The sequence below is a fragment of the Anoplophora glabripennis genome, unplaced genomic scaffold (assembly GCF_000390285.2).
Source record: "Anoplophora glabripennis isolate ALB-LARVAE unplaced genomic scaffold, Agla_2.0 scaffold369, whole genome shotgun sequence".
In the NCBI taxonomy this organism is placed as follows: Eukaryota; Metazoa; Arthropoda; class Insecta; order Coleoptera; family Cerambycidae; genus Anoplophora; species Anoplophora glabripennis.
Window position 1 is genome coordinate 414,359 of NW_019416678.1, and position 17,196 is coordinate 431,554.

A 17,196-nucleotide genomic window follows, 5' to 3' on the forward strand; every position below is an offset into this window, starting at 1 on the left:
TCACAGTCGTTGTATAAAAATAAACATGTCAGGTTTAAGCCAGTGGAAAAATCAAAATAAGTGGCGTATTTAGAAGAAAAGTAAAGAAATGTTCTAGAAATAATTCTACAATGAAACATTTTAAATGACAAGGAAAGAAATTTATTTTTTTACTTGCCTGGCAGCCTCTGTGTATAGTGTTTGATACTAGACAATTTAAATAATAAATAATAAATAGTTTTCTGGTGGCCAGTTCGTTTACAGAGAAGCAAATGCTTTAATTTTTTTCCTCTACATTAAAAATTGTATAATTTGTTTTGTTATTTTTTATTGCTAAACCATAAAATTTACATAATTTAAAATTAATTAATTTCCATTTTTAAGCAGGTATTTATTAATAATATTGGGGAACTAATTACTCTGCTGCCAGACGCCTCGACCAGTGTTGAATTACATTCTCAATATTTTACGCGTATATTATTTTTTATTAGTTTTATATAGTTTTTTTTTTTTACTTTTTTGTATAGGTATATTATAAAGTAGTGCTGGCAACTGAAATCAGTTTTTTGGATAGTCGGTTAACCGGTTTCGGATAATTCGGATTTTTACGAAACCCGAAAACCGGTTATTCGATTCTTCAAATATCTGATTATTCAAATAACCAATTATTCAAATAACCGATTATACGATAATCTATTCAAACATCCGAATAATCGGATTCTTTCTTTATAGCCAATACCTATATAACACCATAATTTAGTCTTAGTGTTATGTAGTTATTGACACAGGCTACATAGAACGTACATATTAGAAGGGTTGAACTATTAAGAGAAATACAATTTATTTTTATATTTTATGCTAGGACACAGACACAGACTGATAAAAAAAACAGTCACCCACACCCACATACACCAAACGACTAAATCTATTTATATAAATAATAAATTGAAGAATCACAGTAACAAGTGGAACTGTTTTAACTGTTTTAACATTTTAACTACATTAGATTTAACTTTAAAATTGTGAATATGTGAATAACATCGTATATCTCGTCAGTTTTACAAAGCCCCGATTTTCAGATATTTTGGTCATTATTCGAGTAACGGGTTATTCGAATAACCGGTTTTAGAATATCCGGTATTAGCAACTATTAGACAAACTGGTTTTATCTGAAATCGGTTTTTACGGAAACCGGTTAACCGGTTTCACTTTTTTCCGGTTTTTGCCAGCACTATTATAAAGGTATGATTTTGTGTGCCTATTAATTTCTTGGTGAAATTTTATAATTTTTGTTTGATTCCATGAAAAACGGCTCAGACACAACTACATATTTAGTTTCAAAGTTATCATAATACCTATCATTTTTCTCAGGAAGAATAGTGAAATTAAAAAAAAAAGAAATGATAGGGTGTTCCGTTAAAAAAATGCAAATTTGACAATGTGATGTTTCTAAGAGAATGGGAATTATGACTTTTACCTCGAAAATAAAAGAAATCCTACTTTATCTCACCCCTTTCATTGAAATGTTTTGGAAATATGAAAAAACCTAATTGCTTTCATATATTATTTCCATTACGGACCTGTCGTAATAAATTTTTCATAGAAGCCAACATAATTTCCAGCGTTTTATAGAAATCGCTCAATTAGCTTACTTGTCATTTAAAGCTGGTTTTTACAACCAAATTATTTTATAAGCCGCAGCCATTTTGAACAATGATGAAAAACATTGTGGCGTATAATAAAAATAAAAAATAAAAATTTATATAAATATTTTCTATATTTTTAAGGTTTCATTAACAAACAGAGACTAAAGGCACTTCAAACAAATGATAAACTCATCTTACCAAAATGTTTACAAATCCAAAAAAAAAAATAATTCTTAGCACTCTTCGCAGTAAAGTAAGTCAAGTGAGAACAAAATTATGAGAAAGTCATAGATGTACGATCCGTACGATATTTGTTGAGATAGAAATCCAAGAAGGCCCCTGCGTCACTTTCTTATAAGTAACGGCATTCGACACCCGAAGTAGAAAGACATTGGCGGCATGGCGTTCATCGTATGTGTTCTACCTCGGGTGTCGAATGCGGTTAATTCCAAGAAAATGGCGTAGAGGTCTTTTTGGAATTCTGTCTCAACAAATACCGTACGGACTATAACAATTTCCAAAATATAAAGATATTTTCAGTATTCGAAATTTTTTAGTGATTTTTGAAAGACAATGTTAAATTGTGGGAAAAGTCAAGAAAAATAATTCTGTTTCATTCTGATAATGATTACGAAATGATCATTTGAAGCAATAAACGTTCTAAAATTCTAAAAATTTTATTTTTTGGGACAGAAAAACGGTTCGATAGATCGACCTGTCAATTTACAGGATTTTTGTGGCTATATTGAGGTGTAAAAATTTCTCTCAACATTAGTATTTTCATCAATATTTGTAAATTAGCGGTAGATTTACTAAAAAACCGAAAAAAGTCATTTATTGCACATTTTTCAAATTAGTGTTAAGGATGAAAAAAAAAATCTTCAAAAACATTGAAAGATCCTTGTTATTTATGTTTTTAACACCGCTCTTAAATGCAGCTATTAGTTACTGAAATATTGATGATCAAAGACAAAAGGATCATTTTTCATTCAAAGCCGGATACCTTAACAAAAAATTGACATGCAGAGGCCAAAAAAACAAACTAAAGCTGAATAATCAAGCTAATTGACTTATACATCAGTCTAGGTGAAAAAAAATTTCTGAGCCCGTGGACCCTTAAATATAAAAAAAAATTGAAAAAATGTTTTCTCACGCTAATTCCTATGATTGCGCATTAACCGGAGATTAAAAAAATTTTTTGTCAAAAGATCTAGAACTTGAAGCTTCAACTGCTTATTTATTTCGATACAACCATATTTCACTAAAAAATATTCAAATTTTTTTTGTTCGTTTAATTTTTTCCATTAGTGTATAAAAAACGACACACAATTTTCATAAAATAGGACCAATTAAACAAATTACAGACTGCCAGGTAATAAGTGTACAAAGGAAGTATTTACAAATTTTCTTAAAAAATATTTATACCTATACGTTTAAAAGTAGACATCCTGTCTATATCTACATTTAGAACAAACACTTGTTGAATTTATATTTCGATAATATTTTTTCTGGGTATGATTTGAAAATGTTACGCTTTGCTACCACATTGTTTAATTACAGACTTTTAAAAAACATTAGGAATATTTTTTAACGGAATATACGGATATATATTTTATAAACATTAATTGTTCCACTGTTTAAAAATAATAACTACATAATATTTTCATTGACTAGTTTAATGAATAAAAATATAAAATATAAGTTTATCTATATTAGTACATACATTAAGTATAAAAAGGTACTTACGATTTGACTACTTCAGCAAGCAATAACGGTATCTGCCTTGGCTAGATAATGTTTCACGCGCAGTTGTCGACAAAATAATGATATCTAGATACCAAGATATCTGAATTTAAAAGGATTTACGTAGATTCCTGGAATTTGATAAGTTACGTATAATACTTGCTGAACCAATCTGCAAGATTATAAATAGATATAGATAATTCTGAACATAACCGGTTTTTCTAGACTGTAAAACACCAGTCCCCGTTGTGAAATAATACATTATAAATAAGGTATAAGCATAGAAAACTTTTGTTCTGCTAATAGAAATATATCTGCAAGTGTATGTATGTGAGTGACAATGAGCTTAAACTTAAATTTTATTAGAAAATTAAAATCAACACTCGTAAATATGCCCAAATATTATTATGTTTAAAAATTAATCATTGCTTCTTTAGATAGAAAAAAATGGTAAAGTAAGATTATAGAGTAAGTAGGTATTTTTGGCTTTTTTCCAATTGGCATGAATTCAAATTTTATAAACTTATTAATGTATTTTCTTGCTTTGTCTCTAGTTGATTTGATTTAAGTAAAGCACATATGGCACCTTTACAAAATCTAGATAGTCATAAATAATATCTCTAACAAAAAAATATATTACGTATATGTACATGCCAAGTCAATGTTAGGTATACAATAATGCTAATATATTTACAAAGAAACAATTAATGCAAAAAATGGTAAAGTGGTACAAGTACAGATAAAGATCAAAGTTAAGTTTTAAAGTGAAGTATGTATACCTACAGGTTTTGAAGATGAAGATAGTGGAATTATTTTTTAATAACTAGTAAATATCTACTAAACATAACATTAAATAAAAACCTACCTTAAATAGTGAAAAATACAGAAATAAATAATAAAGTAAGCTTTTAAGCAATGTTAAACATTGTTGTGTAATATGTAGTATTCCTCACCATTCTGGAAATGGTGAGAAAGAGAGAAAGTTGGTCAAACCAGGAAAAAATTGCGTAAAATTTTCCTGAAACTTTTTTGTGGTGGGTGTGGATTTAATTTCTTTCCAATGCTCAAAATATTATTTTAGAATTTCTTCTCGAAGTATTTTCAAATCGTTGCTTTTCATTATAAAGCTTTACCTTATCCTCACTACTTCACCCTATTTTAGGGGGTAATTTAGAGTTTTAATAAAAAATAATGTGGTAAATCGGTTTAAACAAATACACAAAATCTATATGTTTTTCTGTGGGACTTCTGTGGTACATCTTATATATAAAATTCTCGTGTCACAATGTTCGTTCCCGTACTCCTCCGAAACGGCTTGACCGATTCTCATGAAATTTTGTGAGCATATTGAGTAGGTCTGAGAATCGGCCAACATCTATTTTTCATACCCCTAAATGTTAAGGGTGGTCCACCCCAAAATTTTTTTTTTATTTTTTGGACAAAATTTTCTGTTTTTATTTTTTCATGATTCAGCATTGAAAAATACATACAGTTCTAAATTTTCACCCTTATACGATCAACCCCTGATTTTTAATCGCGATTTTTATATTATTTTGTTCCATCCACAGTTCCACAAGATGGCAAAATAACGTTTGCCGGGTCAGCTAGTATTATATAATATTTGGAAGTTATATCAGGAAATGACGATTTAAAAAAATGTCTAAATAACCAAAATCCAAATAGATGGTACGTAGACGCTTATCACGTATATCCTCCATCTTCTCCAGATTTAAAACCAACTATTTTTTGGGATATTGAATCTACTAGCATTGAATACTGCTTACTATTATTTTTTATTGTTGATGTATTTACTCGGAAAGACTAAACTTTAAAAAAGTATAATTTCAAAAAATGTTATTTTAAATCCTATAACTGAAAAATTACTGAATCTAAAATATTTTTTTTTAATTTAGTAATAACCATAACTAATTTTTAAATAATTAAAAGTTAAATAAATAAAAAGCTGTTACCAACTTGCAGACAAATAAATTTGTCACATTACGTTTGTAGACATGTAGCAATCAAAATATTAGTTTCAAAGTATTATTTCCTATTTGCATTTTTGCTATAGATCTGTGTAAGTACATCGTATCTTACAGAACAAGTCACGGCTTGTTCAGTAGCTTTTAGTGGTAAGCAGATACCTAGTACGTACGCTCATAGATACAAGTAAACAAGTCCCTCGAAATGTTTACCAACATGTGTCACAGCGCGTACAAGGCCTATGATGAGTAATTAATGTACCTGGTTATTTTTATAACATTCTATCCCATTATTTATTTCACTTTTACTAAATAGTAAAGAGCAGATTATACGAAATTTTGTTGTAATTTCAAAACAGTAGGTACCTACTTAATTCGATTGCATTTTGAAGATATAAACCATACTAGTGTTTTTTAAGTGAAACACTGTATATTGTTGCAACAACGTAACTGGATGTCTAAAATCTAACGAAAAACAAATACAAATGTAAGTATTATTGCAATTAACAATTACCTAGATGATTGACTACACTACCCCTATTAACTTGTGGTAGATTTTATAACAGTTAATTTCGTCTTACATTTTCAGCTTCATGAGAGGAAAGTTGAGTTTTTTGAGACTATTCACTTTAATGTACAACAAAGAACTGCCCTTTTTCCAGATGGCACAGTCACATTTTTCCACCACGCGATTTTCCAAGTTCATTAAACTCATTTTGCAAAATTACAATTGCTGTGTTCAAAATTTATTGGTATTAAATGCTAATTTTGATGAGTAGTTACTAATAATTAGTAGATTGAAATTTATATTTATTCTCCAAAATAATAAAAATTGAAAGGATAGATAAACATATTTTAACTAAAACTTAAAGTTTAGTTTATCTTCAATTAGAATAATTATCATCATGTCTAAATATACAGTAATAACCTAAAAGTACAATGAATTGGAAAATTAACTTCCTAGATAATATCAACAATGGAATTCAAAGTAAAAAAAAGAAACAACACCTTATTATAACTCCAAAAGAATGTCCCTGCTCCATTGATACCGTCGTATTCCAATTGCCGAATGGATTTTAAATATTCACTCCACTTTCGAATCTATCCTGCGAAGTCGTCACCGGCCCATCTACGCGGCGCCAACCCCGACAAAACTAGATACCCATGTTCAAGAGAACCCAAACCACCCTCCGTAGGAAGCAAAAGGAACGAAACGGGAAGCGAAATTTTCGTCGACGTTTCAAATATTTCCCAAAAAATTCTTCACGAAGCTTCTAATCACGATAACCATAGCAGACGATTCCTGCGGGAGCTGACGCTAGCGGTAGGGCGTCCGCTAACGATACGAGGGACGCACAGAAAAACTGCCTCTGTTTAGTATTTAGGGAAATACCAAATTCGTCGAAACTAGTGGACTGAGGTAGGACAACGCGATTACAAACTACCATATCCAACTATAACTCAACAACTCGTCCGATACGAACAGAATCCAAAGATAGACAAAATATGGAGAGGCCAAATGTCCAGATCTAAGACAGAGACCGCTACAGAAACGGACTCATTATAGGAGTGTTCGAACGTCGACCCTGGTACCTTACAACTGATTAACCAGGGACTCATACCTAACCAGTCTAATACGCTTCAAAATATTTCTCATTGCATCGTATAAACCCCTTTACATACGATACACATGTATATTGTTAATACATTGTTATTAATAAACCAAATTTTTACAATTCAAAACATTATCAAAAGCATATTGTGAGCACATTGCTCCCGGCCAAGACCTCATATGTAGTGCACAAAACGCCCAAGAGTTACTGAGTCTGCGACGAAGATCCCACGGGATAGGTATATCAATCTCCAGGTATCTTTCGAATCAGGTACTTTAAAGAGACTACACAAACCATTCTCCAAGTACATTCCAAATCTAGGTACTCTTAGAAGACCTCATAAACAATGCATAGGCAAAGCAAAGCTTAAAAGGACAGTGATACAGACACTAGAGTACTCATACTCGAAGAAAAACATTTTAGTACAGCTAGGTTTAGTTGAAAGCCTCAAAAAACAGTGCCATATAAATTAACCCCATTAACATCCAGTTTTAAATGTACCATATCGTACAATTTCAAATTATAACAAAAACTTACATACATACATACATATTTCACTATTCTTAAATATTTAAATTGCCCTTACCTTGCTATTTTATGGAAGAAGGAAAGAAAAATCAATCAAGAAGAAAGACAGATTCCAGACTCAATCCCAAGAAGAGATAAATACCTATACAGGGTGGTCCCGAGGTAATGGGCCAAAATTCATGGGTAGATTCCCGAAGCAAATATATTGCGATTTAGCCGAACTTACCTTAGTCCAAAAGTTGATAGTTAAAGAGATACAGGTTGTTAAATGTAAAATTTTATTTTAGCTTATTTCTATTTATTTCTTAATAAATGCAAATATCTACACAAAATTTTGGGGTTCTTTGGATATAGGAATTGAAATTTGTTCACATTTTGGTTATAGTTCATAGAGGGCGCCAGCTGCCGTAGATTGAAGGTGTTGAAAACGACATAACTTTTTTGTACTTAAAGGTATCTCATCTTTGGTATCAAATTCTTATTTTCCCACTTTTTTTACACAAAAAAGGTATACTTTATGAAAGTAGCTGTCTCGCACCGTTTCCGAGATATTTGGCTTTGAAACTTCCAATGCTAATAGTTGAAATAATTAAAATAATTTAGAAATGTCAAAAACAAGGGTTTATTTAGAATTAAATATTGTAATGCACAGTAAAATAGTAAACATTAGTAAAAAATATGCCTTTTTGACAATAATTGTTCAAAATGTCCACCTCTAACTTCAATACATTTATAAACACGTTTATTAAAAGATTGTCTTATTTTAAAGTATAAATCCTTAATGCGAAATGACTGCAGCATTTAAAACCTGCTACTAAAGTTCTTCTCAAGTATTTATAGTTTCTCCATAACTGATTTCATGTAACTCCAAAAACGAAAACCTCGGCATTCTATCTCACATTTATATATACGAGTATACAATTTAATTTGTAAGCTAAGATGTAATTTTAATTAGATACGAATAATATTTAATAGAAATTAGCATATAAATGACAGCAATAAGACAAGTGGAAGACGTCAATTATTTGATTTTCGTTCAAATCCTACTTAAGAAACTTTACGGCTAAATTAACAATACCTGTAGGTACTTAATTGTCATTCAACTATTAGCATTGGAAGTTTCAAAGCCAAATATCTCGGAAACGGTGCGAGACAGCTACTTTCATAAAGTATACCTTTTTTGTGTAAAAAAAGTGGGAAAATAAGAATTTGATACCAAAGATGAGATACCTTTAAGTACAAAAAAGTTATGTCGTTTTCAACACCTTCAATCTACGGCAGCTGGCGCCCTCTATGAACTATAACCAAAATGTGCACAAATTTCAATTCCTATATCCTAAGAACCGCAAAATTTTGTGTAGATATTTGCATTTATTAAGAAATAAATAGAAATAAGCTAAAATAATATTTTACATTTAACAACCTGTATCTCTTTAACTATCAACTTTTGGACTAAGGTAAGTTCGGCTAAATCGCAATATATTTGCTTCGGGAATCTACCCATGAATTTTGGCCCATTACCTCGGGACCACCCTGTATACCCCCGAAAAGGTCGAGATATCGAAGTTCGACCTGTTTTAAGAAAAACATAAAACTCTCATCCAGGAGTGAACAATTTATCTCCCGCTTAGATACTAACTTTGCAACTATTGCTGTTTCTTATATCTACCAAGCTTATAAATAGGAATGGGTCAAGTTTATTGTTTATTCAGTTATTGTCCAGGCCAGACAGATATAGATATACTTAATGGAAAAACCAGCCTTCTATTTTTTTCTAATTCGTAGAACAGAATGCTCAGGCTTAGAGAGCAGTGGCGCAACCAAGGAGGGAGGGGCACCGGGGCACGTGCCTCCTCAGCCGGAGCACGTGCCGGCTCAGGGGCATGTATTCTGATCGCTTCCCTGAGCCAATCAAATTTAATTATTTCTCTTTTATGTTTAGAAAAACTTTTAGGGTTCAGTCTTCCCCTGACCAAAATTCTACAAACTACAATTAAAAATCTTGATCTCGCATTTGCAATAAGTAATGTTGAAGATGTCATCTCATCCGTACAGATACTGCGTAAAAATGCCTACGAAGAATTTACAATAATTTTTGACGAGGCTTAAACAGAAAGCCGAAATATTTAATATTGATATCAAAATACCAAAACTAGCAGCGAAACAAATACACCGGGATAACATTGCCACTGAAAGCTGCATTAAATATTACCAGATATCAATATTTTTACCATGGATAGATTCTTTTCTATTGAACCTAAAAGACGATACTCAGTAATTTTATGGTGCTGCTCCCTTGTGGAAAATCTATTACACACAAGCAAATAGACAGCTTCCATACACTATACTCCGCGGTCGAAATTATAGAGAGTGATTCATCGCTAGCTTTTGGACTAGTAAGGGGGATGAAGCGTGCCGGGAACGAAAATCCATTGACGTGTCTGCGTAAACGGCAACAAGATATAGAAAATATTGAAAAAAGATAATAAAACATAACATCTAATATTTTTTACGGTTTACTATAACCGGCACTTTGATCCATTTTAATTATTACAACATTTTAAAACGTCCCAGTTGTGTTTTTTAATTTATAAATTTATTATAGCAATGGAATTAGACCCCTAGGCTACGCTTATGCTATGACGTTTCTCAGGACGGCTAAATCAAGTCCGTTTACACCCTATTCCCTACCAAGTGCAAAAGACATGCAGATATAGAATATAGATCGACGTTCAGTGTAACTCAGTCTATACACGATTAAGATTCTATCGATGTGCGTAGTGAGCGACACAAAGATAAATAATATTGAACCGTTATAAAAATCATTTTATATTTTATGCGCATTATAGTCATAGTATATTTATATTATGTCTTAGTCACTCTCTATAATTTCGACCGCGGAGTATAGTCTGCTTTTATCGCCAAGATGTGCAGCAGTTGAGTAAAAACATCTTGGAGGCTGAGTTACGTTTGTGATACCAGAAATTTATTAAATCTCGCAGTGAGTCATCAGATCCTCCTCCCATTCCAAAGAGCGCAGTCGATGGCATAAATTTATGCAACGCGAATTTTTATCCAAATATATTCATACTACTAAAGATATTCTCAACAATACCAGTATCCACAGCTACAGCAGAAAGGGCATTTTCAACAATGCGACGGCTCAAATCCTATTTGAGAAATTCAATGAATGAAAATAGGTTAAACGACCTCGCCAATTTAAATATTCACCGAGAAGTCGATGTAGATCCAAAAGAAGTACTAGCTATTCTCAGTGAGAAGGGACCCAGGAGATTAGATTTAGTATTGTAATACTTATTTTGTGTTTGGTTCAGTTATTACCCCTCCCCCCCCTCGTTTATGGTCAAAACACAAGTACATACACAACAAACAAATTTATTGCTAATAATATTTCTGATACAAAGAGGACTATTTTATGTGCTTTATTTAAAAAAAATGGACCATTAGCATTTTAGCCGAATTTAAAATAACTGTATAGAGAACTATTCGTACGGCGCTGTGGCTGCGCCGTGCCGCGTACTTCCGCGAGCTACCACCTTCGGTCCCTCAGACCTCAGACTCTTCACGCAGCATCGAGATAGCGTTGGGGAAGGAGGCTATTTCTGATCTGATTTATTTGTTGTACTGTCGAGGGCACCAATCCTCGTAGCACTGGCTGTCGCGTCGCAGGGATACATCTTACCCCGTACGACAATGTCGGAGCAAGCTCTTTTACTCCGAAAGTCTTGACTCTACTTTAGATGTGGGTCTCTCGAGGGAGCCCTGAGAAGCAAGGACAACTTCTGTTAAATTTTGAGTACGCCGCCGCAATGACGTGCGTACTATAGCTTTGGACTCGTAGGTCGCAAAGATAATGCCTCGTAAGGGTATGACGAGGAAGGTTGCCTCGACGAGTGACCGCCTAGATGTTTGACGAGGAAAGTTGCCTCGGATTTGCAGATATCGATAGTCTGAATTATAGGACTCGTAGGAGCCTATGTGTGTACCGCCGTTCCGAGGTGCGGGTCTCTCGATGGAGCCGGCACAATCGGAGACAGGGTCTTCGTCGGAGATGCTCAGTCTCGGACGGTATCGCAGGTCTCTGAAGAATCCCGGAGTTTACCGCTGTTTCAATGCAGGGGGCTATCGAACAGAGTCTTCGCCTCAGATTGGGCTACCTCGGGCGGTACGCAGGTCTCTAAAACAGCCTGGTGTATCGCTGTTTCGATGCAGGGGGCTATCGAACAGGATCTTCGTCGGAGGTGGTCAGTCTCGGACGGTATCGCAGATCTCAAAAAGGAGCCTGGAGTTTACCGCTGTTTCGATGCAGGAGGCTATCGAACAAGGTCTTCGCCTCAGGTTAGGCTACCTCGGGCGGAATGTCTCGTGAAGCGAGTAGTGGTTACTAGGCACTATAAATTGCCGCGTCAAGAAATGGCAGCCTTGACGGGAGCCTCGTGAAGCGAGCCTATGAGCTGTGAGCTCCAAAAATTATTGAGATTGATGACAGGGTTCTTTCAATCAAACCGTGGAAGATATGTTAAAAGATTTATTGAACAGAATTAACAGAGAAGTGTTCTTATTAACATATACAAGACAGTTACCATAGAATATCGTTTGTTACAATTCGCTCTGTATCGCTTCAATCGCGCTATGCACTCCCACTGAAGTACTGCAGATGTCGGAAGTAGACGTTCGACCGCTTTCCTCCGATCTCCATACTTTTAGCGGAACGCTCGTGAATTGTCCGCCAAAATATTCTGCAAAAAGCACCCTTCGTCGCCGTCGACGTCGGATCTCGTTCCCCTCTGGCCTCTCCGGATAGTTGATGTCGGCATCGGAGCTTTCGGAGTTTTTTCCCATTTTGAAAAAATTCTACCCACGGTCTTGGCTTAGGCTACCGATCATCGCCAGAGCGGTGGGACCCTCGAAAGACGATCCTTTCGGCCCAAAGACGGGGAAATTGAAAACAGCGGTGAAATTTTCCCCATCTTCGTAAAAGGGCTTACGGAGGTCTTAATACTGCATGGATCTGGTTCAAAAGTGGACTGGTGATGCACGGAACGAAGTAGTACCGTGGTTGGAGGGTTCGGCCGAGATCGCGCGGACACTTCCGGCGGCAGCTAGGAAGACATGGAATCCTATTATGGATTAGCTGGCCGTTAGTAGTCGCACGTAAAACGGCCAGCGGAAAACGTAAAATCCGCGTTTCCCCGTATAACAGCGTTTTGGTTCATCCGATTCGGACGATATTTTAGGGAGATAATACCAGCGACTTGAGGAGTGCTCAATAAGTTTTTGAGTTATTGACGACAGCGTCCTTGGACCAATTCGAAAGATGAGTAAAAATAATGATGGTTGTTTCCAAATATCGCCCTGAAGCACGCCGGGCGTCGTCTGCAGGTTGCGAGAGTCGCTGCAGTGGATACTGAGCGCCGGGATGGCAGACCCATTCGGGATCGGCCGCGATGTAGGTGGCATTGGAAATATTGGTCTTAGACTTCGGAGGCGCTATCGCCGATAGGATCGTTGTCATGTTATGGGGCGACGTCCGCACTAGGATGCAGAGTCGTGGAGATCGTTCTCAGACGGTATCGAGTTCGATGTCTGAACTGATACCGTGGAGGCTTTTTTTATTTACCCGGCCGACGGCGATTAGTTTTGAAACCGTGGCGGGTTTTCTGTTTGGATTGGAAAGGTAGGCGAATTTGACTGTCTCAGACATATCCGTAGGTACAAGACGACTTCTAGGAATATACTGAGTGTTCTGAAATCTTGAAACTAGCTCGAAGGGTGGAATACGACGAATAGGCTAGATAGGCAATGAATTTACTGTTTTCTATACTCTGGCAATGTCAACAATTAGACGGGCCTTCTTGTCCTGTATATCTAAAAGCTATTGACAATTTATATATTATTATAAAGTCGCTCCATCAAGAAATTGGACAAGTGTATTGCACCAAATCTGCTGTCAAATAACTTCATGAATTAATTTATCAAGTTCTTGACGAATTAGAAACATGTTATAATGGGGTCGTTACCTTAGAGCTTATATATTTACTTTCATTAAATTACTTTTCAGAAAAAATGGATCACAAAGGAACAAATATCAAAATAAAATTTAAACATTTTCTGTCCTGTCAAAAATTAGTCTCTCGCTGTGACGTCAACTCGTATACATGCGCAATCGAGACATAAACAAAATACACGGATATATACTATATATTAGATCTATGCAGAAAACGATTTGACATCATGATTCATGACAGTTTTGTGGTAAATAGTAAATAACAAAATGTGATTGTTCCAACTTAACTTGTTATACTAACTTAAATTTAAAACGACACATGCGACATAGTTGACGTCACAACGTCTTATAAAAAATGACGGAAAATGTTCATATTTTAAAGTTGTATATTTCAATTAGGTAATATTAGTAAAAACAAATTTCTTAAAAAAGCTATATTAATTTTGAAATATGCTGAATTAAAATAAATAAATAAATAAAAATATATGTGAAACGACCCTATATTCATGGAGACTATACTATATCTAGTCTCCATGCCTATATTCCTCAATTTCTTCGTGAAGTTCAGAAGTACCAACCCAACAAATTTCCAGCCTCAGATCAGTAATAAGGTTATGTTATTGGAATATGTCTTAGAGCATGTACTACTGGAGGCAGCGTTCAGTGGTCGATAGTGTAGCTGAGGTTTAGAGAGAGAGAGGTTGTATATGCTACCTCTCTCTAGCAACATGCAATCGCGTTCTGCTAGGGAGAGATAGCAAATACCCTTCAAACCTCTCTCTCCCTAAACCTCCGCTACACTCTCGGCCACTGAGACGCTGCCTCCAGTAGTATTTGCTCTAAGAAATATGTAAATAATTGTGTGACTAGTTTTGTATTGTTTTTACTAATTTGTTACTTACAAAAACTAATATTTATATAATATGTGCCAAAACTGTACCGCTGTTGTATCACTACAATTATGAGTGGAAAGGTGACATTTTTGAATTTTATTTGTGTCTTTGATTTGTTGGTAGAGCTGATTCATGTGTTCAAGAAATTCACGAAGTCTGTAGTAGTGTAAAACCAGCTAGCGTACTGATATTTGTACCCTGGTAAAACCACAGTATGCTTAATTTGATTAGTGTACTGTGTGTAAAACCTAACCGTTTACAAATAAATTCTTGAATTAATTCATGAAGAATTTAGTGAATTTATTCCTGAATAAATGGACCATGTAAAACAGCTATAATGTAATAATAATAGCTAATAAACTCAATGGTGGGCGGGCAAATTTCGTTGGGCACGGATCAGTTGTAACCTTAGAGCATATACTACTGGAAGTAGCATGCCATTGCGAAAAGTGTGGCTGAGCGTACGAGAGAGACAGACAGTATCTCAGTACATGCTATCTCAATCTAGCACGCACGCGATTTGTTGAAAATGAATGGTCGCGCTCATTGGCTCCCGCAGGACTCCCGTCGTTGAAGCGAAGAATGAGACAGCAAGTACTGAGATACTGTCTGTCTTTCTCGCACACAGCCACACTTTTCGTAGTGGCATGCTACCGCCAGTAGTATATGCTCGAAGGTTGTAGAGAGAGAGAGAAAGAGAGAGAGGTACAGGAGGGAACATGCTATCTCTCTCTCTCGCGACAGAAGCAGCTGTTCACGGCAGAACAAATCGCATGCTGCTAGAGAGAGATATCATATACCCTCCTATACCTCTCTCTTTCTACAACCTCCGCTACACCCTCGGCCACTAGGACGCTGCCTCTAGTAGTATATGCTCGAAGGACTTTGTACGTATCACGTATCCGTTCCAGCGAGATCGCTGTAGTAGAATGACAGAGATAGGAAAAACTATCCTGTGGATGATCCAAATTTCGCATATACGTATCACGGATACGGATATCCGTGATCGCGCATGCATGTGGATCCAGAAGGTCTTTCGATTTGGCAAAAATAGTAGCTATTAATAGCTGATAGCAACTTAGAGTTACTCTGAACTGATATTAGTTGCTAATAGGTACTATTTTTGCCAAAACGAAAGCCCCTCAGATTTAGCTGTTAGCAGCAAATTGCTTTTTTTTGGGAGGATATTGTCGTTTGTAATTAATTAATTAAATAAATAGCTTCTACAAGGAGTGAAGACTCTTTGTGGGCTGCGCACATAAATTTGGATCCGTTTTATAACCCAAAGTAAAGTTTAAGCAGTCGCCGTTATAGCGCTGATGCACTGGAGTCTAGTAACGAAGTTACGCTTACATACTTATTGCTTACAACGTCAGACGCAGTAGATAAGCTGAGGACTTATTTAATATTTATTAAGAAATTAGTAAAAAATGGATGTTACGTTTATTTATGTAAACATTACCATTTTAAATTTCTCGCGCATCTTTTTCATACTTAATAACATCAGCGCCGCCTTCGTGACCCAAGAAATGGCTCACTTTAATACGGAGTCTTCACTCCTTGTATAAACCCCATTGTATTCCATAGCATAGACCTTGGACCTTATAAATAAAAAATAAAATATATAAGCTCTATGATAATTGGTAATCAGTGTTGTTTTTGTCGGTTCGAGGACTTTAACGCGAAGTCCCCCATATGGCACAGCGGGACGACGACCACAAGAGGTAGCGTCCTGCTGAATTACCAAGACAGACACGACGACTTGACTATACTCGGACCGACAGAACCGACACATTACGGACCCGTAGGACGCCCCGACGTTATCGACATTGCCCTCTTAAAATCTATACCGTTAAATGCCCAAATATCCACCCAATACGAAGGGTCTTCCGCCCACAATCCAATATTTCTGGATCTGGGGCGAAGACAGAGATATGAAGGCACCTTCACGAGGAGGTTCACTGACTGGGAGCGTTTCCGAACAGTAATGCAAGGAAACATGGCGCTCCCAGTCATCGAAACCACCCATGATCTGGAGGCGGCAATCCTCTCCCTTGAGACTGACATTAAAAACGCCCTGACTCAGACTACGACGGAGACTATTGTCCCCCGACTGACAAACCCCCGGGGCACCCTCCCCGATGACATAAAAAACTTAATACGTGACAGACGACGTGCGAAACGGCTTGCCACCCGCACCCGCCTCCCCCGACACAGACATGACTTAAACGTACTTAACAGACGGGTGAAGGCGGCTCTGGATGAACTGGCCCAGGATAACTGGGCTAGGCACCTGGAGTCGCTGGATCCACAAGACAACAGCCTCTGGAAAACGCAGAGGGCCCTGCGACAGACCGCTCGCCGTAAAATTCCTCCAATCCACGGTAGTGTGGGGGTAGTTTACACGAACCAGGAAAAGGCCGAAGCTTTCGCCGACAGCCTGGAACTGCAGTGTAGACTGCCTCAGCTGCCCGACGAAGACGAGGAGTTCGAGATAGTGGCTGAGCGCGCGGCCCGACGCGTCGACAGAGAGCCAGACAATGACATAATCCCCCCAGCAACTCCTGACGAACTAAGACTGACAATACGCAGACTTAAAAACAGAAAAGCCCCCGGACCCGACAATATACATAACACGACACTCAAGCGACTACCACACAAGGGCCTCATGGCCCTACTAAACATAACAAACGCGACACTCAGACTAAGACACTTCCCTACCCGCTGGAAAACAGCTAACATAATCCTTATCCCAAAACCCAACAAAGATCACACCANTGGTAA

General features: G+C 36.3%; 1 protein-coding gene across 1 annotated transcript in view; it reads right to left on the reverse strand.

Moving 5' to 3' along the window:
• The window catches only part of LOC108908168 (zinc transporter ZIP1), a 28,798-nt gene extending 25,361 nt beyond the window's left edge, over positions 1–3,437 (reverse strand). The window contains exon 1 of the mRNA XM_018712102.2: positions 3,372–3,437. The gene's annotated coding sequence lies outside the window, so the exon portion shown is untranslated. The remainder of the gene's footprint in view (positions 1–3,371) is intronic.
• Between the last annotated feature and the right edge of the window lie 13,759 nt (positions 3,438–17,196).